Source organism: Rhinopithecus bieti, unplaced genomic scaffold (genome assembly GCF_001698545.2).
Source record: "Rhinopithecus bieti isolate Rb0 unplaced genomic scaffold, ASM169854v2 scaffold_12088, whole genome shotgun sequence".
Classification (NCBI taxonomy): Eukaryota; Metazoa; Chordata; class Mammalia; order Primates; family Cercopithecidae; genus Rhinopithecus; species Rhinopithecus bieti.
In genome coordinates, this window is record NW_016807975.1 from 3,435,576 (window position 1) to 3,461,112 (window position 25,537).

Genomic DNA, 25,537 nt, shown 5'->3' on the forward strand with positions numbered 1-25,537 from the left:
AAAAAAAAAAAAAAAAAAAAAAAAAAAAGAGTAGTATTCATTGCAAAATCATTTATTTCATTTTTGCTACCATTTCCCCTCTCCTTGTCCATGATTTCAGATGTTCCTAAATCAGATGTTCCTAAATTTTAACCTTTTTGTCAGTAATTCTAGATTTTTAAAAAACATACTTTTAAAGATTATAATGGGCACAATAATATACTTCCAAGATTGCAATCTACAAAGTAAAATTTCCATGATAAAAGGTGTTACATGACACATGGTATAAATTAATTTGATACTAAAATTTATATTAAGAAAAAGAAGACCTTTTTGCTAAGCGTGGTAGATAGTCAGGAGTAGTTCAGTGTGGTATGTTATAACAAGGGTCCTGAAATAATTCCTGGGATTCAAGAATGAAAAATAATATTCTAGGATAACTGTAAGATTAATTTTAGTTATGAAAAATCATTGATAAGTGTTATTGAAGACCAATATACACTGTAACCAAAGGAGGGTAAAACATAGAGCTTACTTATGCCTTAGCCAGAAATCATTTTTTCCTTCACTGTACCATTGAAATCTCTCATTTATTTTTTTATTTTTTATTTTTTTTAAATCTTTTTTTTATTTTTTTTTGAGACGGAGTCGCTCTGTCACCCAGGCTGGAGTGCAGTGGCCAGATCTCAGCTCACTGCAAGCTCTGCCTCCCGGGTTTACGCCATTCTCCTGCCTCAGCCTCCTGAGTAGCTGGGACTACAGGCACCCGCCACCTCGCCCGGCTAGTTTTTTGTATTTTTTTAGTAGAGACGGGGTTTCACTGTGTTAGCCAGGATGGTCTCGATCTGCTGACCTCGTGATCCGCCCGTCTCGGCCTCCCAAAGTGCTGGGATTACAGGCTTGAGTCACCGCGCCCGGCCTGAAATCTCTCATTTAAAGTAGTATTTTCATACTGACATATTTAAAACTAGCCAGTTATTTCCCCCATGAGCATGCTATTCATAACATTTCTCAGGTTTATCAATAAGCCATTGGCAAATGAGGTAAGATAGGGACAATGTTTTATTATTTCATTCTAATTAGAACTGTTGGCTCTAAACCCCCTAGTCATGGCTACTGCATCCAAGTAAATTAAGAAGATAATTTAGCATTAGTGGATACAGGCTTGAGTTAAAAATAATTGTCATTTCAAAACTTTCCCCATTCCACAGATTTGGGCACTAGTCTCGAAGCACATTCCAAAGAGAAAATTCATAAATTTCCCAGTCTGCATTAACCCCTTCCCAACTCAATCTCTAAAATCCCTCAAGTAATAATCATTGGGTTTGGAGGCCAGAATCCAGCAGATAAGGACTGTTTTCAAAGTCCAAACTAATCTGTCATTAGTGATGTAAATACTGATCAGTGTTCAAAAACTAGTATATGATTGCTGAGGTCTCACCTTGTTGTTTGGCTAGATTATATAACTGTCTTCCTTCAAAACTCATCTTCCCAGTACTCCAGCCATTTGAATGTTTTGAATTCATTCAGTGCATATTTAGCAGGAATAGTTTCAGGTGACTGGATACTTTAAGTAACAAAATAGTAAAAAAAAATGCCTGCCCTCATGAAGCTTTTATTATATTGCAGTCCCACAAAGGGGATATATCTATATATAAATTTGTCCTTTCCAGAAGGCACTTCTATACTACTTTATCCAGTGAATCCCTGCCCGGGTGTCAAGCTCCACTCATAGGTACCACTTCCAGGAATCTTTCCTACTATGTGTTAGGTGCCCCTTCTGAGTATTCCTAGGATTTTATTTTTGGAAGTGCACTTACCACACTCCATTGGAATTGCCTGTTTACTTTTTCTATCTTTTCAGGTACACCAGGGGTCAACAAACTTTTGCTGTAAAGGGGTAGATAGTAAATATTTTAGGATCGTAGGCTGTATTAGGGTTTTCCAAAGCAACTGAAACTATTTATGCAGGTTGATCCCTAATCTGAAAATCTGAAATCTGAAATCCGAAATGCTCCAAAATATGTGGTCTCTATTGCAATCATCAACTGCCATTGTAAAGTGAAAGGAACTGTAAATAACATATAAACAAAAACTTTATCTATTAAAACAGATAGAGACTGGATTTGGTCTGCAGACTGTAGTTTGCCAACCCTTGAACTAGTCTATGCATTTCTTGAGCAGGAACAGGGTCCTGGTTAATTCAAACATCCTTGGAAATAACGAGAACTTAAGGAATTATTATTGAATGAATATCGAACTGATACCATAATAGCTATGTGATTGCCATTATGGATCTGGATGTTGGCAAATTCACAATCATCTTGATTACTATCAGGAACTATATCTCACAATAGTCAAGGATGGCTGCTAATGATTACAAGTATGTTTGATTATGTCATCTGGATGGCCATATGTGTTTTTCTTCAGTTTGCATGTGCATATATTTTAGTTAAGCAAATATGCACATATATAGCTGTGTCATATTTTAAGTTTTCTATAATTTTCCAAATGGAATGACACAAATGCACCAAATAAAACAGAGGTTTATTTACAATAATTTGTCAATGTTAGGGTATCCAGGCACTCTAAATTTTTCTTCAATTGTTTGCAAGGAAAATCAAGTTGCAGTCATTAAGCACTAAAATATGCCAACTACTTTATACCTTAACCTTTATTTCACAGTTCCTGATCCTGCTGGAGAATGTGGAAAATCTTTTCTCCTGAAAACACCCCTGACAGTTATTTGTGGGGTATCCTTAGGGATGTCTCATGTGTTAATCAATAAGTTCTGTCTGCTTCCCTGCGACGCTGACCATTCATTTTTTCTTTTTCTAGCTCCGCTTGCTCCAGGCCTTCTTCAGTGATATGGCCAAAGCTGAGTGATGTCCTCTTACTTTTTGGTGTGTGTGTGTGTGGCTCATACCTACTACTGACAACTGCAAATACCTCCCTTGTATATGGTGAACACCTTACGTCCAGTGCTTTGCCAGTGTCCTAAGTTCTCATTGGCTATATCCCTTGACGGTCTGTGGAGTACCGTGTTCCCTGTTCTGGGGAGCAGGGTGGAGAAGGCTTGCATGTACTTCTTAGCTGGTACTTCACTTTGTCACCTGGGTCATCGTGACTTGCCCACCCTTTTCTGTGTTTCTCTTAGAGTCTTAGTTAAAACAACACTTTCTATTTCTGCTGCACCTCTCCTCCACTTTACCTCCTATGTTTGTATCTGGTTCTGGAAATTAATAATGAATATGGGGTCCTTGCTATCTTGCCAATGTACCTCTCATCCAGTATGAGAACTGTGTACCAAAATACCTCCCTCTTCTTCTAGACATCCCAGTATGTCTTTGAGTTCCAAGATCAACCCCTTTTTCCCAAGTCTTATGTTTCACTTTTATTCCATTTTATCATATTACTCTCATTTTACAAATTAGAAGGCTGAAGCACATGGAGAGTTAAGTAATTTGTTTGATGTAAGTCACACAGAGTAATGAAGTAAGGGTTCTAATCTAAATCTCTCTGAGTCCAGAGACCACTGATCTTCCAACTATACCTTACTGGCTGCAAGAGATGCAAAAACAAAAAGGCAAGTCCCCTCTCATAAGGATTTCACAGCCTAAAGCAGAGTCTACAATCTGTAAGTTAGCTCATTTATACATTTTGACATTGGCCAGTGGCTGATGGGATTAACAATGGGACAATGAAAATTTCAGTAGTTCCAGTCCTGGGTAGCATTTTCATCTGGGAAAGATTTTGCTGTCCTTTGGAAAAGTGGTTTCCAGATTAGGATACACATTAGGAACCCCTGTTAAAAATACACATGCAAGAACCTTATCTCAGACCTATCAAGTCAGAACTTTCAGGTGCAGGACCCAGCAATCTTCACTTAACAGGCTCCTCAGGTGAGTCTTATGCCATCAGCTCCTAAAATTGGTGTTTGGGACTTGCTCTCTTAGACACTGTTCCAGAGGAAACTGTCCAGAGACCACTGACTTAGAGGAGGAGACACAGAAAGAACTAAAGCAAAGGAGATTAGAACCAGGAGTTGAGCAAGTCAAGAGAAAACGCTTAGAAACCTGAGCTATGTGATGAAATATTAGACTCCATTATGAACACCTGAACTAAAAAGCAGACTAGAGAGACCGGGCTCTGCCCACACCCTTCAGCAGCAACTGCTGGTAGCCCTGTCACTGGGGACTTAAAAAGAGGAGTAGTGGATGGTTTCTGTGCAGACAATTTCAACTTTCAATGGGCTGGGTTGTTTTAAATGATATAAATTCGCAAGCAACAGGCAAGCATCCAGTGCTTCTAAGTTGGCTTCTAAGTTAAGCAAGTCATCCTGCTTTCATCTGCCTCCTGCAGCTGAACTCACAGTGAGCATCTGGGGAGTCAGGGCTGTCACTGCCTAGTGGAGAGAGTCTGCTTTCTGATACATCTGCCTGCAGCCCATCTGGAAAGGCTGCTTTCATCTTGCTGTGTTTGTTTCTCTCATCCCAGAGGGAAACAGTTCTCTGAGGGATGAGTAATCATCATCTCAGGTGGTTCATTGCTCTGAAATACAGATTTTTATCAGATGCATCAACCTAACTAAGAGATTGTTGGGTGACTATTTTGGAGGCAACATGCACAACTGGGCTACCAGAGTAGTAAGGGTCCAGCTAATATGAATTTATAGAGATGGTTTCTTGACTTTCAAAACACTTTTCTCTGGGATTTAGTGCATGGGAGTAGGGGGAGGTGAGCTGGGGGCGATATTTCTACCTGGACTGAGAGATGAAGTGCCAACGATGACAAAAGCAACAGACTCCTAAAGAGAATAAGAGTTTTGTTTCTCGATTAGTAACTTTAATCTGCATTGGTGATCTTCCGTTCTTTTATTCCTTGTTTTTTGCCTCCTCTTTTTGGTGCCCTATCAGATTTTGACTTCTCTTTCTTCTAATAAGCCACTGTCTCCCAGTGATACAGACCTGATTCCTTTCACTGTGGTCAGGGACCTACAGACTCCATAACATTGCTGTCATGTTCAGCCTCCAATAAGGCTGTCTCCATATTGCTAAGGGCTCCCTCCCCAACCACTCCAAGGTGAATCCTGCGGGAGGCAGCAAGATTAATGCTGCTTGTTCTCCACTGCTTTGTATCCTCTGTTTCCTGGATACCCTGCAGTGTGGGGAGTCCTGGCTTCCAGTGCAAAAGAGTGGGGAAGCTGGGAAAAGATATTCAACTGGATCTTGAAGCATCTCCCACTTTCAGAAGTAGACTATAAATAGTCAAGTTGGCTTCTATTCTTTCTTATTCATTGTCTCTCAGAAATTTCTCTCAATTTTTTTCTTTCATGCATATCATTTATTATTTCATATATTCATCAAATATTTATTAAGCAGCCACTTGCTTAGTAAATATGTGTCAGGCCCTATTCTAAGAACCGACGAACATAGTGTAGAACAAGGTGTAATTTCTGCCCTTGAGGAATTTACAATCTGGAATAATGCTATCCAATAGAATATTATCTAATGGCAGAAATGTTCCGTATCTACATTGTTCAATATAGTAGCCACTAGTTACACGTGGCTATTGAGGAATTAAATTGTGGTTAGTGTGGCTGAGGAACTAGATTTCTGTTTTATTTATTTTTAATTAATTACATTTAATTAGCTATGTATGGCTAGTGACTACTGTATTTGTATAGAGCAGAAAATGGATAGTCAGATAAAGAAGCAGACTTTCACAATATCACATATTAAGTTTGTAATGAGGTAGTTGTTTAGACTAGTAAATAGATCAGGGTTAAATGCTTTGATTGAATCAGATTATGAAGGGTGCCAAACACAAAGGATCGTCCAAGTCTAACACTTACAGATTCAGTTGGTAATGAAATAACGAACTAATTTTAGATTCAGCCAGATTATTACTTATATATATACAGTGAAGACAAGAGAAGCTAATGATGTGAGTCCTTATCTCACACACCAAAAGGATGGCACTGAAACAGAAGGGGTCAGATGGCTTCAACAAGAGTTGTGATACACCCTATTGCTGGCCAGTCAATTCCAGACTGCAGCTAAATGGCTATAGAGCTGCAGTTCTGTCCTACGGAAGTGTAGGGGTTAAGTTGGAAAGTCTCATGTTCCTCTGGAACCTGGGAGATATGTCAGAAAATCGCCTCATGGCAGCATCCCACAAGATAGAGGCAGATGAGAAAATAACCTCGTGAAACCTTCTCTGAAGATTTCCTCCCTTGCCATGTTAGGAGGATCACAGGGCATTCCACCCAGATTTAGGTCACGTGGCAGTCCAAGCATTGCCTGTGCATCCCATGTAGACACATGTAGAGTCTCTAAGGCTCCATGGTAGAGCCACTCCCTTGGAAATGGTCTTAAGTGCTATGCCAAAGGATTTAGATTCTACCCTTAAATGAATCTGGGAGTCACTGGAAGTTTAAAGTAGAAGAGTAATTTGACTTTTGAGTTTTGCAGAGATCAGTCTGACAATACTGTAGAGACTAGAAAAAAAACTGTAAAAAGGGAGAAAGATTTGGGAAAAGGACAAGGTTTGTGGGAATGAAGAAGAGTGTAAAGTTAAAATCATTTATGAACACATGGAACGTGAAGGGCTCTGTATACAGTAATAGTGATGAATAAATCAAACAGAATTCTGCCTTCAAGAAAATTATAAGGCTCAATATATTAAGTGCTTTGACAGGCATGCTGGAGGGCCCAGAGGAAGGAAGACCTCTTCAGATGGGTGTCCCTTATATAGTAGGTAGTTTATTGATGATTGTGACAATGCAGTGTTGGACAGGAGAAGCCTTAAGGATCTTATAAATTAACACTCTGGAACCTATGAGGAGCTAGCTCTGAGAAGCAATAAGCCTTATCAACTAACAAGGGTATGAATCCATGTATATGGATTAGTTGGGATCCAACTGAGAATAAGGTAATACAAATGTAACAGAATAAAAGTAGGAAAAAGTCATATAGATTAAGCATGGGGAGAGGTGGCAAGAAGAAGGTTTTGAAGGCTTTGCATTTTGAGGCTAGTGTCAACTTGTTCTTTCTTTTTTTTTTTTGAGACAGCATCTTGCTCTGTCGCCCAGGCTAGAGTATAGTGGCATGATCTTGGTTCACGGCAACCTCCACCTCCTGGGTTTAAGTGATTCTTCTGCCTCAGCCTCCTGAGTAGCTGGGACTACAGGCACATGCCACCACAGCTAATTTTTGTATTTTTAGAAGAGATGAGGTTTCACCATATTGGCCAGGCTGGTCTCGAACTCCTGACCTTGTGATCCGCCTGCCTCGGCCTCTCAAAGTGCTGGGATTACAGGCATGAGCCACCATGCCCAGCTCAACTTGTTCTTTATCACCGGACATATTAACAGATGGGTTCTTGCTTTCCACTTCTCATCCCCTCATTTTGGCATTTCCACTTTACTTTGTCATCCTTCTTCTACCTAAAGGAGACAAGTTGATATCCATTGCCTTAAAAAAAGGTAGCACATCAGAAAGGGGGGAAAAATCTTCTTTTGATTTCTGAGTTACAAAAAACCTACTGGCCAATATGCACTCCAGAAGTCATAAATGAGTATGTTTTGTTTGGTTCACATCTGTTTTGTTGCACACTGAATACCTTTAGACTGGGCTAAAGACTAGGTTGTCTTTAGTTCTTTACAGTTCTATATCTCATTTATTCCTGGCCCTTATCTATAAATTCATATTACCTGCTTGGTCCCCATAGGTATCTGAATTTGGAGCCTCTGGCATACATTGTACAGCAGGTTCAGAAGAATGCACAATAATGTATAAGCTTCCCGAGTCTTTCAGCATTATAGAAGTCACAGAAAACTTACTTGGATTCCAAGTAATTTCTATTTTGAGTCTTTGTTCCTCCAGGTGGCAGAGATGTAATCTTAGAACAAAGACTTAAAATAGAATTTACTTGGAATCTAGAAAAATAGAAAAAAATACATTTTGTGCACACATGAGTTTGTGGGCTATAATTCTACTATTTCACTATCTGTCCTGCCAAAGTATGCACCAGGGTGTATACTTAACTAAAAGGTTCAGAGTCAGGAAAAAGAAAGATGAAATTAAAAATAAAAAGTATTAGGAAAGAAAAAAAGGAGGGGTAGGTTAAGAGAAGAGTGAGTTTTCATATTTCTACTCTCATTTGGGGAAAATAGTTAAAGTTTAGATATTGGGTCACCTGATATGAGTTAAGATTCTTGCTTCATCATTGACTGCACAGGCAAACTTGGCTAAACCGTTTAACTCACTGAGCTCTATTTCCTAATTTGTAATGTAAGGATAGTAAGATGTTTTTATTCCTACAGGGTTGTTGTTCCCACAGGGAATAATGACCTTGAAAGAACCTTGAAAAATGAAAACGCTTTACCATGGGAATTAATATTATCCAGAATTAATACTTGCCCAGTCTCAAGTATGTCTTTATCAGCAACATGAGAACAGACTAATACAGTCTTCTATGTCTCATGGCTGTTTAATATGCATGCTCAGAGTCCTAAAGACAGTCACTGTCCGGGCATACAGTTCTACAAGTGATTCAAGGACACAAATATGATGGAATCATTGTGTTTTGTACAGACTGAAAATCAGGTGTCTACAAACAAATATCCCAGCTTTAAGGAGAATTGACAGTAGTGGGCTGAGAATAAAAAAGTACCCACACTCATGGGAAAAGACTGATTTTTTTCTGTAGCTAAACTAATAAATCCTACAACTGATCTCCTTAGTTTACAGTGTGCTGATGCTATCAGTTCACCAGAAATGAATCTATACATGAAAATGTATAATATGTCTTTTCAGTTTATGATAACAAAATCATTTTTCCAGGTTAAATATATTTGTGCTGGTAAAGGTTAAGTGGGATTATATTGAAATATTTCTTTTTGGGACTAGGGGCCTCAAAATCTGGAGATTTCTGTACCTCATCATTAGTAGCCTTCACTAATACAGAGTAGCAGAGACAACAGAGAGAGGTGGTGAGTGATGTGGGATACCAGGCCTTCATATAACAGGGTGAGATTGATTCTATCACACAGTCTAGGGGCACAGCCAACCTGGTTTTAGAAAGGAGTTTGATGCTGGGATTTTCTCTGTTGGTGGACTCTCAGATATGACCAAAAGGAAACTCCAGACTGTTCGGATATCCTGGAGGAATTTCTCACTTAGTAGAACTTTCTAGAAAAAGTAAAAGTCACGTGCTTTCCCAAAGTTTGAATCATAGTCTGTTGGCCATTAAAAAAAGCATGCAACTAAGTCAGGAAACTTGGCACCTTTTCTCTCTTGACCATGATATGACCTTACAGAAGTCAATCATCCTGAGCTTATGAAATACAAAGTTGAACTAGTTGACTCTTTGATTGCAAGTAATAGTTATTAACTCAAGCTAATGTAAACAAAGGGATTCTATTATAGGGATGCCAGAGTGTCTCAAGGAACTCAAGTACAGTTGACCTTCAGGAGTGGTTAGAACCAGGAATTTGAAATCTAGTAAGATTACTTTCTCTGACTTTCATCTTTGTATCTACTTTATTCATTCATAACTTCTCTCTCTCTTTCTCCCCATCTCCCACTCCCCCTCCCTCTCTCTCTCTCCCCTTCCCTCTCCTTCTCCCTCTCCCCTCAAATTCCCACATATTTCCCCTAAGACTGATTTTCTGGAATTATCTGGATATAGCTTCAGCTTCTGAATTTTATGGATCCAATTGCATGTGAGTCCAGGGCCAGGGTAAGGTAAGAGAGGTTCCAAGGGTGCACAATATAAGGAAGACATTAGAGGCTTGGTCTGTCAGTGACATGAAAGTAAATTTTGGTCCTCTAGATGCCTCTCTTGCCTCACCTTAGGTTTGACCCTAATAGAGTGACTCGTGATCTCTGGGTCTCAATTCTAAGTTAGCAAGGTGAAAACATTGTTGCCACATCTTGAATCTGAAATTCAGCTCTAATCCAATCAGCAATGGCACCAGGGTTCATGCCACAAGGTACATACATAGCTCCTGAGTGATCATAGCTCTGGGCTTTAGGAGACTATTCTCCGATAAAAAGGAACCACAACTTGGGAAGAAAGCTTCAAATCTTCAATCACAAATGTACTATATAAATATTTATTTCTATTACATTTTTGGTGCTATTTTATTCTGCCCCTTCCGAACCTTATAACTCCTAAACAGGTGCATTGTATAATTTATAATATCAGTGTCGAAAGGATCCCTAAAGTTTTCATATACAGTTACTATCCTTGAGAGGCTCACTTGGGAGGATAAAACTAGATAAAGGATGCATGCTGAAGAGTGGTTATAGTAAGCAATTCAAATTAATTAACTATAAAAATAAAAGCTGTATTGGGCTAATGCATTGTACAGGAAGGAAGGGAGGGAAGGAAGAAGACCCCAGATTTTCCTCATAATGGAGCAGGGTACAAAATGGCCAATCAAATGTATATTGTAGCCTCTTTACTACAAACAACATTGGCATTTATAACTCTATTAGAAAAGCATAATAGCAAAGACAAGAGCATGAAGTTTTATTTTCTCTAAAAAAAAAAACAATGGAAAATCTGCAAAGAGCTAAAGGTCTAACAATGGCAGATAGGGATGAGAGACTAAAAGAAAAACAACAAGGACCATCACAGAGTGCGTGTTTATGTAATTTTGTGCCCATACCCATACCCAACAGGTGTGGGGGCTGAAAAGCAGTGTTGTTTCAGACGCTTTGTCATGTATTATCCCCCTTGGCTCCTAACACCTTGTAAAAATAGATCACACAGGTATTATTTCAACTTAAGAATTAAACCTTAATGTACTGAAAACCATAAAACTAAGATTTAGTAGTGTTATAATGGATAAAACAGGAGGCTGTGGTGTCAGCTACAGCTTGAATTCCCACTTCTATCAACTACTTGTGAGACTTGGAGCATGCCATATAACCCGTTTCCCCATCTGTAAAATGAGAACAATGAGTACTTTCTGCATGTCTCTCTCTCCCTCCTCCAAACGTTCTGCATATTTTTCACTAAGTTCCCAGAAGTTTAATTTGGTCAGACTCAATATAAACCTTGCCTTGATGTTTTCTTGGAATTGAATTCTCCAACTTAAAGTCTTCTCTCCCACTACAGGGGATGAGGCACCACTTGTTCCCTTGCCAGTTGCCAATGTTCCAGCTGTCAGTCACCCCAGCAAGTGCCCTTGCAGATGATCCAGTGCATATCCAATTGACAGGCCTGCCCCCATCCCAGGTGGTGACTCTGAAGGCCTCGCTGACGGATGAGAACCGGAATCTGTTCTGGTCCATGGCCTTCTACAGGGGCTAATGAGGCTGGTGAGGTGGATCTGGGGCAGGCTCCCGCATTTGGAGGTGACTACATGGGGGTATATCCAATGGACCTCTTTTGGTCTCTGAAGCCTGAGAAGCCTTTCCGGAGGCTGCTCAAACATGATGTGATGAACAGCCCCTTTTGGGTCATTCTGGAGCTGTATGACTCCATTTGTTTTCAAGATTCAGCCACTGTTCAGCCCAAGGCCAGCCAGACCGTTCAGCGCTGGTTCTCAGGCCCTGGGGTGCAGAGGAAGCAGATCCGAGAAGGTTGGGTGTGAGGAGCCCGTTTTCTCCCTCCAGGTGAAACTAATCTTTGGTGATACAGAAATCACTGTTCATGTGTATTTGTTCATTTTCATGCTGCTGATAAAGGCATACCCGAAAGTGGGAACAAAAAGACATTTAATTGCACTTACAGTTCCACATGGCTGGGGAGGTCTCATAATCATGGTGGAGGGTGAGATGCACTTCTTACATGGCAGCAACAAGACAGAATGAGGAAGAAACAAAAGCCGAAACCTCTGATAAAACCATCAGATCTCCTGAGACTTATTCACTATCACGAGAATAGCACGGAAAAGACCAGCCCCTATGATTCAATTACCTTGCCCTGGTCCCTCCCAATTGTATCTCCCAGAATTCCTTCTTTGACTCTGGGAATTCTGGGAAATACAATTCAAGTTGAGGTTTGGCTGTGTCCCCAGGACACATCATAATGGAAATAAAAACAACAAATTGTATCAAATTATTAGAGAACCAGTATTTCCCATAAAGTTTTAAAACTGTTATGCTAGTGTGTGTGTGTGTGTGTGTGTAATTAATTTTGCTCACCTTGTATTTTCGCAGCTATTTGACCCTTTTTTCACTCTTTCTGATCCCATTCTCTTCTCTCTTTGCACTCTCAGGGGAAGGCCCTTTCCCAGGAGTCATCGATTTGTTTGGGGGCATTGGGGGCCTAATAGAATTTCCGGCCAGTCTTTTGGCTTCCCATGGTTTTGCAGTGCTGGCATTAGCATATTTTGCCTACAAAGACTTGCCTGACAAACTGCAGGAGGTGGACTTGTAATATTTTGAGGCCGGGCGCGGTGGCTCAATCCTGTAATCCCAGCACTTTGCGAGGCCGAGACGGGCGGATCACAAGATCAGGAGATCGAGACCATCCTGGCTAACACGGTGAAACCCCGTCTCTACTAAAAAAATACAAAACAAAAGAACTAGCCGGGCGAGGTGGCAGGCGCCTGTAGTACCAGCTACTGGGGAGGCTGAGGCAGGAGAATGGCGTAAACTCGGGAGGTAGAGCTTGCAGTGAGCCGAGATCCGGCCACTGAACTCCAGCCTGGGCGACAGAGTGAGACTCTGTCTCCAAAAAAAAAAAAAAAAAAAAATATTTTGAGGAAGCTGCCAACTTGCTACTAGTTCATCCCAAGGTATTTAAAATACTTTGCATTTTACCTTGAACAACTACAAAAAAACAAAATCACCAATGTCTGCTCTGCTTTACCAACTTGTGCAGACTTGGACACAGCACAGCTGACAGTTAAATGGGGATGGTAATAGCTGCCTTGTAAGATTGTTGAATTGATTTGTGATCAGTTTTGTGCTTATTGGCACATAGAAGACAATAAATAAATGGTAGACGTAATATGATTATTTTTTAGTGGAAAAAAACCAAGATGTCTTTCATTTGAAGTGTTTGTAACTTATTCATAAGGTTCTCTTCAATGCTTTACTGCCACTCATCTCAAATCATGAATTCTCTGATTTGACATGTTTTCAAACTTCAGTGATTATCTCTGCAGGGAGATAATGCTGTAGTAAGTCACACTGAAGAGTCCTGAAACTAAGATCAGGACAAAGGTACAAGATCAGGTCGGAGTATCGGCAAAACTGACTTGACTGCATTGTCTGACTAGCTGAATTAGCTTTTTAGTTAGTTTCAGAGCTGGGGCAGAGTGAAGCATAGAGTAAGTGTCCAATACCGAGAGCCAGGCTAGAGAAAGGAATGTGAAAAGGAAGGGTCATTTTAGCACTCTTCATCAAGTGTGTCCTTCTACTATTGCAAATGTAGTTCTGGACCAGTGGCCACAGCATCACCTGGAAGCCATTAGAAATGCAGCATCTCATCTTCCATCCCTGAAACAGCAAACTGCATATTAACAAGATCCTCAGGTGATTCTCATGCACATTAATGATTGAGAAGGACTGGAATAGTAACATTAACCTAGCTTCTTCTAAGAGGTAAATATTAGTTGAACGAGGATCTATTCTCTTGAGGAGTTCCAAAGTACTGATATTTGTGTTAATGATTAAGAAGAGAGGCCAGGCTCAGTGGCTCACGCCTGTAATCCCAGCACTTTGGGAGGCTGAGGTGGGCGGATCACAAGGTCAGGAGTTCGAGACCAGCCTGGCCAATATGGTGAAACCCCATCTCTACTAAAATACAAAAATTAGCCAGGCGTGGTGGCAGACACCTGTAGTCCCAGCTACTCAGGAGGCTGAGGCAGGAGAAATGCTTGAACCTGGGAGGCAGAGGTTACAGTGAGCTGAGATCAGGCCACTGCAGTCCAGTCTGGGAGACAAAGCGAGACTGTCTCCAGAAAAAAAAAAAAAATAGAAACCCAGAAATAGATATCACAATATCAAGTATCAGGGTTGGTATTCTACTAAGTTTAACCTATTGTTTTGCAGATCAAAATGTTCAAATATCAGCCATTTCTTATGGATCAACTTAATAATGGTAAAACAATACTGGCTTACATTTGTTGAGTGAATATTTGCTAGACTCTATGCTAAACATTTTATATGCAGTCTCATGTAACATTCACAATAGCCTTATGAAGTACTATCAACAACAACCTCCCAGATGAGAAAGCATATTTAAAGTAATGTGTCAAAACCACATAGGCAGTAAGTGACAGATACAACCTGATAATGTCCTTGTTCCAAACCATTAAATTATCTTTGACTTCCTCAAATGTTTTATTCTCTTCCACCCCAACCCTGGAGAGTCTTGACTCTTCTCAAGGAGAGATAGGATATGTTTCCTATTGGGGCATTATCAACATCTTCATCTTTAGCGTTGAGAAAACATGTGTAATTTTCTAAGCTTATATGGGTCTTTTAAAAGATTGCCTAAAAGAATTACATCCCAATTAAAATGTTTTCCATTTTTTTTCCATTTCAGATTTAACTATTTGTGAAATTAGTCTGAGGAAGAAAAGTCAACTGCAAGTATTCAACTTAGATTTAGATTCAGGGGATAAGCTTCCATTTCCACCTCTGCCCCTTGATAATGTTGTGGCCTTAAGCAAATCTTCTAAGTTTCTTGAATCCAGTTTGGCTATTAGAAGGACCAACTGAGATAATGTGTGTATAGCAGTTAGCATAAACTCTGAAAAAATCCACTTTGTTATCTTTGCCCATCTATTTTCTTCCCTCTCTCCCCAATTCTTCAACCAATCACAAAGTGTTTTAGGTTCTACTCCTGTCTTTCTCAATACATCACACCTTCTTCATCCTCCTTTAGTGTGTTTTAGCCTACTAATCAGTTTCCTACTTCCAGTTACAGCCATCTTCCTTCACTCCCTCATTCATTAATCACACAGATGTTTCTCAATTTCCTTGGGGGACATTTTACAGTATCAGGTTCTTGGGCCCACTCATACCTATGGGAACAGACACTGGAAACATTGAGTTTCAGGAAGCTCAAATTAAAATAAAAATCAGATGATTCTGATGACAGGAAGTGCTGGGGGTACAATTGTGAGCAAAATAAGCAAACTAGGTCTTCATGTACTTGTCGTTGTCTGTCCAGAGTGCCTTTCCTTTCCCCCCTCATCCTTCAGAACTTTCATGTCCCCTCAGCTCCCTCACTCTACCAGAGAATTAATGATCCTCCTCTATGAGCTACTACCTTTTCCTATTGTTACTACAATTCAATTATTTATTGAATCCAAGCCTTTTGTCTTTATACTCTCATTGCTTTCAGGAGTAGCCCTTGAATATGGAGGTAATATATGGGCAAAATCTTTGTAGCTATAAAATGCTATTTAAATGTGAATTCCACTTACATAATATTTGAGAGAACCTGAAAAATGCCTTTTTTTTTTTTTTTTTCTGGCTAGAGACAAGAATTTTATTCTTCAGAAAGCTTACCTGGCTCTATTCTTGTAATGCCAAGCATCGCTGGTGTGTTAGACTCTTTTTGCCTTTACAAAACTTTATCATTGATGAAGAGTGTTTATTTCTATTGTTTCACTTTATCCTTGTAACAACCTCGCAAGGTCAGTAATAGTATCATCCCTACAACACAATAAAGGTTAGTGAGGGTAAGTGGGTAACATTCTCAGTCCCAGGAGCTGGTACATCTGAGTGCCAAGACTCGACCTTCTTTGATTCTTTCCATCATACTTGTTTATTGGCATGCCCGGGACATCTCTTTCTCAGCTTATGACCTGTAATAGATTTCCTTTTGTTTTGTGCTTCAGTTCCAAAGGCCAGGAATTGGAGTGATCTCCGTGTGCAAAGGTGCCGAGATTGGCTTGGCTGTGGCCTGCTACCTGAAGCAGGTGGTGGCTACCGTCTGCATTAACGGGCCCAACACCAGCTTTGAAGTTCCACTCAGATACGAGGATCTGATTGTGACACCCATCAGCTCAGCTCAGCTCAGGAGCGCCTGCAGGTCCACGTCTCTGAAGCTGTGCGCTTCCGCCCCTGTAAGGGAGACCCCCGAGATGAGCTCCATCAGTAGAATGTGCTTCCTGTTGAAAAGGCTAGGGGATGGATTCTTTTCATCATCGGAGAGAGTGACGAATGCCTTTACAGCAAAGCGTGCGCTGAGCAGGCCGTGGACCAGCTGCAGAGCCATGGCAGAAGCAGCGGGAGGATGCTGGTGTGCCCCGGGGAAGGCCACCTCCTAGAATCGCCCTATGCTCCCCTGTGCTTTGCGTCCTGGAACCTGGGCATTTCCAGGCCCTTGCTCTGGGGAGGAGACCCTGCTGCTCATGCAGCAGCCCAGGAGCACGCCTTGGGGGGAGATCCAGAAATTCTTCAGGCAACACCTCATTAAGACCAGAAGCAAACTCTGAGCAAAGCCTGAGTGATGATGGGGTGAACAGAGGCTGGAGTGCGGGTGGGAGTATAACGAGGATAAGACAAGAACGCAATGGGGAGAGGGGGCTCTCCTAGGTTGACTAGATTCACAGTCATCTTGAATCAACTGGAAGGAGGTCAGACAAAAATCAAAGGACCGGGCACACATTCATGGGAAGTATGTCTCATAAATCGTTACGTTTCAAATTTTTGCAAATTGAATCCTAGTTTATATGAACTAAGGCACATTATTATTTCAAAATGGTGATACCCTTGCAAATTGTTTTATTGTTTTTGTTGCTGAGACAGAATCACGTTCATTCACCCAGGCTGGAGTGCAGTGGCAGGATCATGGCTTATTGTAGCCTCCAACTCCCAGGCTCAAGCTATCTTTCCACCTCAGCCTCCTGAGTCACTGGGACTGCAGGTGTGTATCACCAAGCTAATTTTTTTTTTTGGTGGGGGGGGCAGAGATAGGATCTGGTTAGGCTGGCTTCAAGTAATCTTCTTGCCTCTGCCTCCCGAAGTTCTGAGATTAAAGGCATAAGCCACTACACCTGGCCCCTTGCAAACTGAATAATCTTTTATACCCCAGTCAGCACTACCCTGGGCCCAGGCATTGCCAATCTAGATAAATTCCCCAGAACCTCCAAGTTACAGAAATATTTGCTGTTTAAACGATTTTGAATTGTGTTTCTGACACTTGATATGAAAAGTTCTAAAACCACCATTAAGTATGATGCTTGCTATAGATTTCCAGTAGAGTCTTAATTTTTTTAGAATAGTGATGCTTCTCTTTATTCCTAAAATGTATATTTGCCATTGTAATAAAATTGAATTTTATCAAATGCCTTTGTGGCATTTATTAAAATTAAATGAGTTAATATTTTTAAAGCTGTTAGAACAGTGGCTGGCACACAGCAATTACTATTCTAGAGTTTACCATTATTATTTTCATAAAGATTTCCTTCTCCAGTCTGTGAGGTGAATTACATTCATTTATTAATGGACTCATTTTTCTTTTCTTTTTTTTGAGTTGAAATCTAGGTCTGTTGCCCAGGCTGGAATGCAGAGGCACGATCTCGGCTCACTGAAAGCTCCGCCTCCCGGGTTCATGCCATTCTCCTGCCTCAACCTCCCGAGTAGCTGGGACTACAGGCACCCGCCACCATGCCCGGCTAATTTTGTTTGTTTGTGTTTTTTTTGTATTTTTAGTAGAGACAGGGTTTCATCGTGTTAGCCAGGATGGTCTCGATCTCCTGATCTCGTGATCTGCCTGCCTTGGCCTCCCAAAGTGCTGGGTTTACAGGCATGAGCCACCGCGTCCAGCCCAATGGACTCATTTTTTTTTATGTGTCTAATTTTAATAGATGAATTTCTTATATTGATTAATGTGGATTTTAAATTTTGTTTTAGGGCCAATCTGGTCATGTATATATTTTCAGAATTTCATCCATGTTTTCTAGAGCACATTTTTCTCTTTACAGTTTTTGACTTGGCCCCTATTGTTTATATGCATGTTTTCTTTTTCTTCTCAGCCTGATTTGCCAAATATTTCTCTTTTATTTATCTTTTCCAGGGACAGGTTTTGGTTTATTTATTGGTCAAATTGTTTTTTTACTGATTCATTGATCTCTGATTTTTAGAATTATTTTCTGCTGCCACTTTTGTATTTTTTCTGGCTTTGTGATATGCAGTGCTCTCATTTCATGAATTTCTAAAAAAGTTCTAATTTACTTTTTGTTCTGTTTAAACCCAAGAGTAATTGTGCAAAAGCACAATGTACAATCCTGTAAATAACTTGCCATTACTAGGAGGAATGTGACTTTGCAATGAAGGAATCAAATTATCACCATCTGAACTCACCACTTAAATTTAGCATCTGTAAAAGGGGTCAGTGATATATGCTTCATGATGGGATGTAAGGTGGAGGACCCAGCACTGCTTAGAACTACTAAAGACAGTTTCAGGAGTAGTGAAACTAATCAAGCCTTTACTAATTAATTAATAATTACTATGGTATCTGGAGAACAAGGTAAATGGCCTACAAGTTAACAAATCCAGATTATGGGTCATTGTATGGGACAACTGCCTTCTTTCTTCAACAAGTTAATTGCGTGAAAAAAAGAAAGGCTAGAGCGGGCTGGGGCAGTTCACTTCAGAACTAAAGGAGACTTGAGACATATCAACAAAATGAGATGTGTGGTCCTGGTTTGAATAAAGTAACTGTAAAAAGACATTTTGGGGATAATTCGAGAAATTTGAATATGGACTGGATATTAAATGATACTAAGGAATTGTTCTTATCTTGTTAGGTGTAATAATACTATTGTGGTTATGTAAAAAGTCACTAGAGATGTGTGCTGACATTTTTAGCATAATGGAGTCATGATATCTGGTAATTTAAAGTAGTATGGAAATATGGCAAAATGTGAATAATTATTAAGTTTAGATGATGGGTGTGGTCGAGTTTGTTATATCATCTCTATTTTTATGTGTGCCTGCAATTTTCATAATAAAAGTTAAAAGAGATATAATTAAGATATTTACCTTTCTGTCCCAAAAGACAAGAATATTAGTATGTACTACATCTTTTTCTCCATGGCACTCCCCATTAATTTCAGATTTTTAAAAACAATTAATAATAACTCTGCTTTAATAATTTACTTGCTCTTTCTTTTTATATATACAGCAATAACCTTGGCATCCTTGCTCTTTTTTACAATTCATTTTTAAGAAATTCTTGGCTTTACTTTTATTTTGCCGTTCGTTCAAAGTATAAACTCACATCATTCCCTAAAAGATTCATATTCATTTGAATCTTAGTACATCTGAAAATGACTATATTTTGCTCTGACATGTTAATGATAATTTTTATAGATGAAGAATTTGATGTTAACAATTATTTTCCTTCAGCACTTTGGGGTTTTTTTGGTTTGGTCACAATTTTTGCCAATGAGAAGTCTGATTCTTGTTACTTCATGGGATTGTTTTCTCTCTCTCGAAGCTTTTTACAATTTTCTCTTTGTTCTGAAATTTCATCAAGATATGACTAAGGGTAGGTTTATTAGTACTGTTTACATTTATCTTGACTGGCACTATATGGCCTATTTAAAACTCAAAACTTGTTTCTCTGTTACAGTTTGAATGTATGTCACCCCTCCTAATTTCAGGTGTTGAAACTTAATGTAACGTAATGTAATGTAATACACATTAAGTTTCAACACCTGAAATTGGGAGGGGCGACATACAATGCAATAGTATTAACAGCTGAGTCCTTTAAGAAGTGATTAGGCCATGAGCCTTCCTCCCTTGTGGCTGAGATTAGGGTTCTTATAAAAGGAGGCTTCATGGAGCTTTCGGGCTTTTTGTTTTCTGCCACATAAAAACACGGTGTTCCTTCCATTGAGGACTCAGAAACAAGGCCCCCATCTTGGAAACAGAGCAGCCCTCACCAGACAACTGAACCTGCTGGCACCTTGATTTTGGACTCCCATCTTCTAGAACTGTGAGAAATACTTTTCTCTGTTTTATTAAACACCCAGTCGCATGTATTCTGTTATAGCAGCACAAATGGACTAAAACAATCTGTCTTCAGCTTTAGGACATTTTCTTCTGTTAATTATCTGACCACTTCACCTTTTCCATTTTTTCTGCTCCTTCCTTGGAACTTCTATTAAGAGGATTTTGGAGCTTCTGGATTCATTCTCCATGAATATTAAAATTTTCTCTTACTTTTCTACTTTCCCCTCCTGCATTCTTGGAGAATTTTACAATTTAACTGTTCAACCCACTAACTTGTTCTTAAGCTGTGTTTAATCTATTTGGCTAATCTCTTGGGTTTTATTTTGATGATCATTTTGATTTTCATGTTCTATAATTGGATTTGATTCTTAAAAATCTGTTCTTGTTTTATAGATGTGCCATCCTATCTTATTCCTCCTTTTACCCATGGCTTTCATGAATACATCCAGGTTCTATTTGGGGTATTGTCATTATACTTAAAATCAAAATGAACTGGAGTCCCCTCGTTGGGATCAGCACCACCCAGGTCTTACTTTTCAGGGATCTGATTTCAGCAAAATAAAATGTGTTTTTTTCAGCTTTCTTCTTTGCAAGGCTCTACTGGGATCTTGGCTTCCGGGTCTGCCTTGTAAGCTTGACTTAATTTTACCAAATGTACAGAAATTAGTTTGAAGTTTGTCACGCTTAACTTAAATCCCTCAAATGATGAATTAATTCCACAAGTGGTGACTGGTTAGTCAGTTATCCCTAGTTATGGACCTCATTGGGCCCAGGCCCTGAACCAGGGAAACCTTCACCAGACAATGGGCAGCTGTGGTGGAGCCGCACCTGCTCATCCACACACTTAAACCTCATTGATGCTGAAGGACAAAAATTGCCGAGATGAGAAAACACCTGACTGCACAATCTCTACAAAGACAGAAAGAAACTTTTGGCTGACAAGAGGGGGAATAAAAAGGGGGCATATTTTGTATAGAAATACATAAAAGAAGTCTGTTTACTTTAGTAAGTCTGGATTTATACAATCCTGAAATACTAAAAAACATCACCTGAAGTTGAAAAAAAACTTTTGTCCTTATAGGACAATTCAATAGAGAAATTACTTTGTATAACAACATTAAACATCATCCCAAAGGAAGAGTTGTTCTCTGTTCCAAATAACTTGAAGTAAATTGATAGATGGACGTTCCATCAAGGTTAGTAGGGAGATATAAGCACATCTTTCTTTGAAAGAGAATGCTTTTGAGGAAAGGAGCTTTACCCTCACCCTCCCCTCCACTGATCACATGGGTTTACTTGGCTTCATAGGAAAGCCACAAAATGTAACTTTTTGTTGATGCTGACACACAGGATACCAAAATGATAAGCCAGGATGAGGACAGGCACCAGTTTGGGGAGGTGCAACAGTTAATTTTCCTGGCAGAGTCATTTCTAGTGTTAGAAGTGTATGTGGTGTTACCTGGGTTTCCATGAGAAGTAAAACTATTAAGAGTCAATGGGCTAGAGAGTAAATCCAAATTCAATTTATTTTCCTTTCCAGCTTTTCATCTATCACTGGTCTTCAGTGAGTTGGGGGAATGAGATTTGGGAAAGTGTTCTCTAGGAAGAAAGTGTTTGTTGAAAGCTATGATCCCACCACACGCAATCGGGTCTCAAACTCTGTTGAGTCTGCCTCCTAGATATTTTTCATACCTTTCCAACCCATGTTCTCTTTATCATTACTGCCACTACCCTACATCGATCATAATCATGTTTAGTCCAACACAATACCCTCTTAATTGATCATGTCACTTCTCTTGATTGCCTCCAACCCATTCTACACACAGATGTAGCCCCGAGGGACCCTTTAAAAATACAAATCTATGCCATTCTCCTGTTTACTCAGGGCCTCTTATCATTTTAGGATAAATTCAAAGTCCATAACAAGTCCTCCATGATCTCTGATCTTCAGTATCATTAATGTCTCTTTCCCATTCACTCACCAGCTGACTTCAGTTCTTCACATGTATAAAGCTCTTTCCTGCCCCAGGGGTTTTGTATGTGCTGTTACCTTGGTCTGATATGCCTTTCCTTAGGGCTTCTGTCTGATTACCTCCTTATTTTAAATAGCCCAACATATATGTCACTTCTGTAGAGAAACCGTACCTGACAACCCTATCTTCCCTATCTAAATAGGGAGTCCCTTAAAAACATTTATAGATTAATTATTTTGTGTTGGTTCTCCTTTTCTCCCACTCGACTCTAAGCTTTGTAAGGGCAAGAAATAGATCTGCTTATTTTGTCGTGTATCTCCAGTTCTTCACAGGATCTTAGCACATAATAGATGCTCATTAAGTACTTATTGAATAAGTGAACGCATCTATCAATCCTGGAACAATCTGGATCAAGAATGAGGATGTGAGCAAGGGATTTGGTATTTATTTAGAAATCCCTATAGTAGTATGGGGGATGATAGTAAATGACATGCTAGTTCTAGTACACGTCTTGAATTCAACAGAGCATGTTGTGGGAAGCCAGGGACCCCAAATGGAGGGACTGGCTGGAGCCACGACAGAGTGATATAAATTGTGACGATTTCATGGACATTTATCAGTTCCCAAATAATACTTTTATAATTTCTTATGCCTGTAATCTCTTAATCCTGTTATCTTTGTAAGCTGAGAATATATGTCACCTCAGGACCACTGTGATAATTGTGTTAACTGTACAAATTGATTGTAAAACATGTGTGAACAATATGAAATCAGTGCACCTTGAAAAAGAACAGAATAACAGTAATTTTGAGGGAACAAGGGAAGACAACCATAAGGTCTGACTGCCTGGGGGGTCGAGTAAAAAGAGCCGCATTTTTCTTCTTGCAGGGAGTCTATAAATGGACGTGCAAGTAGAGATATCGCTAAATTCTTTTCCTAGCAAGGAATATTAATATTAATACCCTGGGAAAAGGATGCATTCCTGAGGGGAGGTCTATAAATGGCTGCTCTGTGAATGTCTGTCTTATGCAATTGAGATAAGAACTGAGATACTTCCTGGTCGCCTGCAGTACCCTCAGGCTTACTAGGGTGGGGAAAAACTCCGCCCTGGTAAATCTGTGGTCAGACCAGTTCTCTGCTCTCAAACCCTGTTTTCTGTTATTTAAGTTGTTTATCAAGACAATACGTGCACCACCGAACACAGACCCTTATCAGTAGTTCTGCTTTTGCCCTTTGTCCTGTTCCCTCAGAAGCATGTGATCTTTGTTAGACCCTTATTAGTAGTTCTGCTTTTTGCCCTTTGAAGCATGTGATCTTTATACCTACTCCCTGTTCTTACACCTCTCCTTTGGAAACCCTTAATAAAAACATGCTGGTTTTGAGGCTTGGGTGGGCATCATGGTCCTACTGTTATGTGATGTCACCCCTGGCAGCCCAGCTGTAAAATTCCTCTTTTTATACTGTCTCTCTTTATTTCTCAGCCACCCAACACTTATGGAAAATAGAACCTATGTTGAAATAGGGGGCGGGTTCTCCTGATAAAAGCAGGAATAGTATAATGACCATAATGTAACCTACTCCTTAAAACAGACTTGAGCAATCTGGTATTTGATGTGTTTACCTCTAAGACACTGAACACATTTGAGAGGTTCTGGCAGTTGCATGTAATAGGGAGTCTAATCAGTTTTTTGAAACAAAAATGCCATTCGTGGTTCTTTCACTCTACATCATCCCAGTGATCCCTACTCTCTTGCATCTTGAGGATAGAAGTTTGCTGCTTGCATTCTCTGATTCAGTACAGAATACATATTCTCTCTTAAAGGGCTATATATTCAGCTACATATAGCCCATCTGTCTATCACAGCCTGACAGGGAGATCTTTAGAGTTTACCAAAAGGGGCACCCACATGTTTAGCTGGTAAGTGCAGTTTCCTCACCATTGTTAGTCCTGCATCTAAATGCATTCATCTTTCAGCTATCTTCAGGCGCCACTAAAATCCTCTTTATTTCCAAATAAGTCATAGTCTCCCTTCAGCCAAAGTAGGAGGAAGTCTATTCATGTATTACAGAAATTTTAAGTGATTTTTCTCTGTGTCAGGTGATGTTCTTGGCACAGAATAATGAAAAAAAAAGACATCATAGATAAACACAAGGGCTAACAGCCTCATGAGGTTGCTTATGTTAATGCACGTGGCTAGCCTCTTTGTTTCACTCTCTTCCCCCACTTCCCTCTTCCAATGAGTCATGCACCTGTGAGCTTTCCTTAGCGAGAAGTTTACTGCAGAATTCATTCTCTGAGGCAACAGTCACCACTTGTCCTATTTGGACAGAGGGCTTTTTCCTTGGCAGAAGACCCACAGGGAAAAGTCTCTAGCCTGAGGAATTTCAAATGACAGACTTGACAGATCAGTCTGAGGCCTGTGAAGTGTCTTGGGGCTAAATAGGAGGCAACACTAAAGTTGCCATGGTGCAGTGGTAAGGAATCAGACTCAGGGATTCCAGGGGTAGGAGTCCAGAGATGCCCCAGAGTGTACCAGGGTGCTGTCTTGTCATGGCTCAGTCATGCACCAACATCTCCCAGGTCCAAGGCCAGGACAATGGAGTCTGTGGCCAAAGCTCCTAGAATACTACAGCTAGGTCCCTTTAAAATCAGAACTAGAAAGAAGAGTGGAAGGATAACATGACTCACTCTACCAACTTACGTTCTTAGAAATGCTATCAGATAGCCAGATATATTGTGGCAAGAAATGGGTAATGTAAAAGCAATTTAGACTGCCAGCATTTTTTTTAGCATGTCTTATGAACAATAAAATAAAATGAATCCCTCATTGTTTCTTTCTTAAAAATCCTAAAATATGTTTAGAAAAGAAAATCATTCTGAAATTGTGTGACATTACATGTACGTAGCTTATACAGGATTGGAGAGCTTAGAGCTTACAAATTATTCCTTCTCTCTGTTTCCTTTTCTTCCAGCAGTATCCCTTAAACCAGATAAGTAGGTATATTACACTGAAAACCCATGAAAAGATGTGGACTTGGTTCAAAGGCATATCTTGATGTAGTGGAAAGAATGAAACTTGGAGTTGGACAGACCTGGGTTTTAATATTACTACTGACATATATAGTACTCCTTTGGATTTGTCACAGCTTCACTGGGCTCAGTGTTTTAAAAACAGACAGATTATGTTTGTGAAAGTTCTTTGGTTCCTTGCCCCTCTCCCAACTGTAGTCAAATATCACCCAGAAGATGTGTGTGACATTGTATGTGCGTCGGTAAGCTTAGGCCAGAAGGAGATTGGGATTATGAAAAATTTTAGCAGAGGTAATTTTGTTCTTAAAACTACTGTCTAACTTTTATTGACAACTCAGAAGGATCTATGGGTAGGCTGAAGGTAGAGGGAGCATGCTAGGGATCCAGAATGTTTCTGAGTATCTTAATAATTTAGAGCATTTTATTTGCCTAAAAGCTCACATATTCTCACACACACCTGTGAAATTATCCCTCATTCATGCCCCTATTAGAATTTATTTCAGCAGATGTGGAACTGAACAGTGTAAACACTTGAGTTCACTTCATCATGACTCTTCAAATACCTTTGTCCTGTGGATAAGGCTTAAGACAAAAGACATGAGCCAGAA

The 25,537-nt window shown here is 39.8% G+C and overlaps 1 pseudogene; it reads left to right on the forward strand.

Moving 5' to 3' along the window:
* Positions 1–11,112: 11,112 nt before the first annotated feature.
* Positions 11,113–16,697, forward strand: LOC108537142 (acyl-coenzyme A amino acid N-acyltransferase 1-like; annotated as a pseudogene).
* The last annotated feature ends 8,840 nt before the right edge of the window (positions 16,698–25,537 follow it).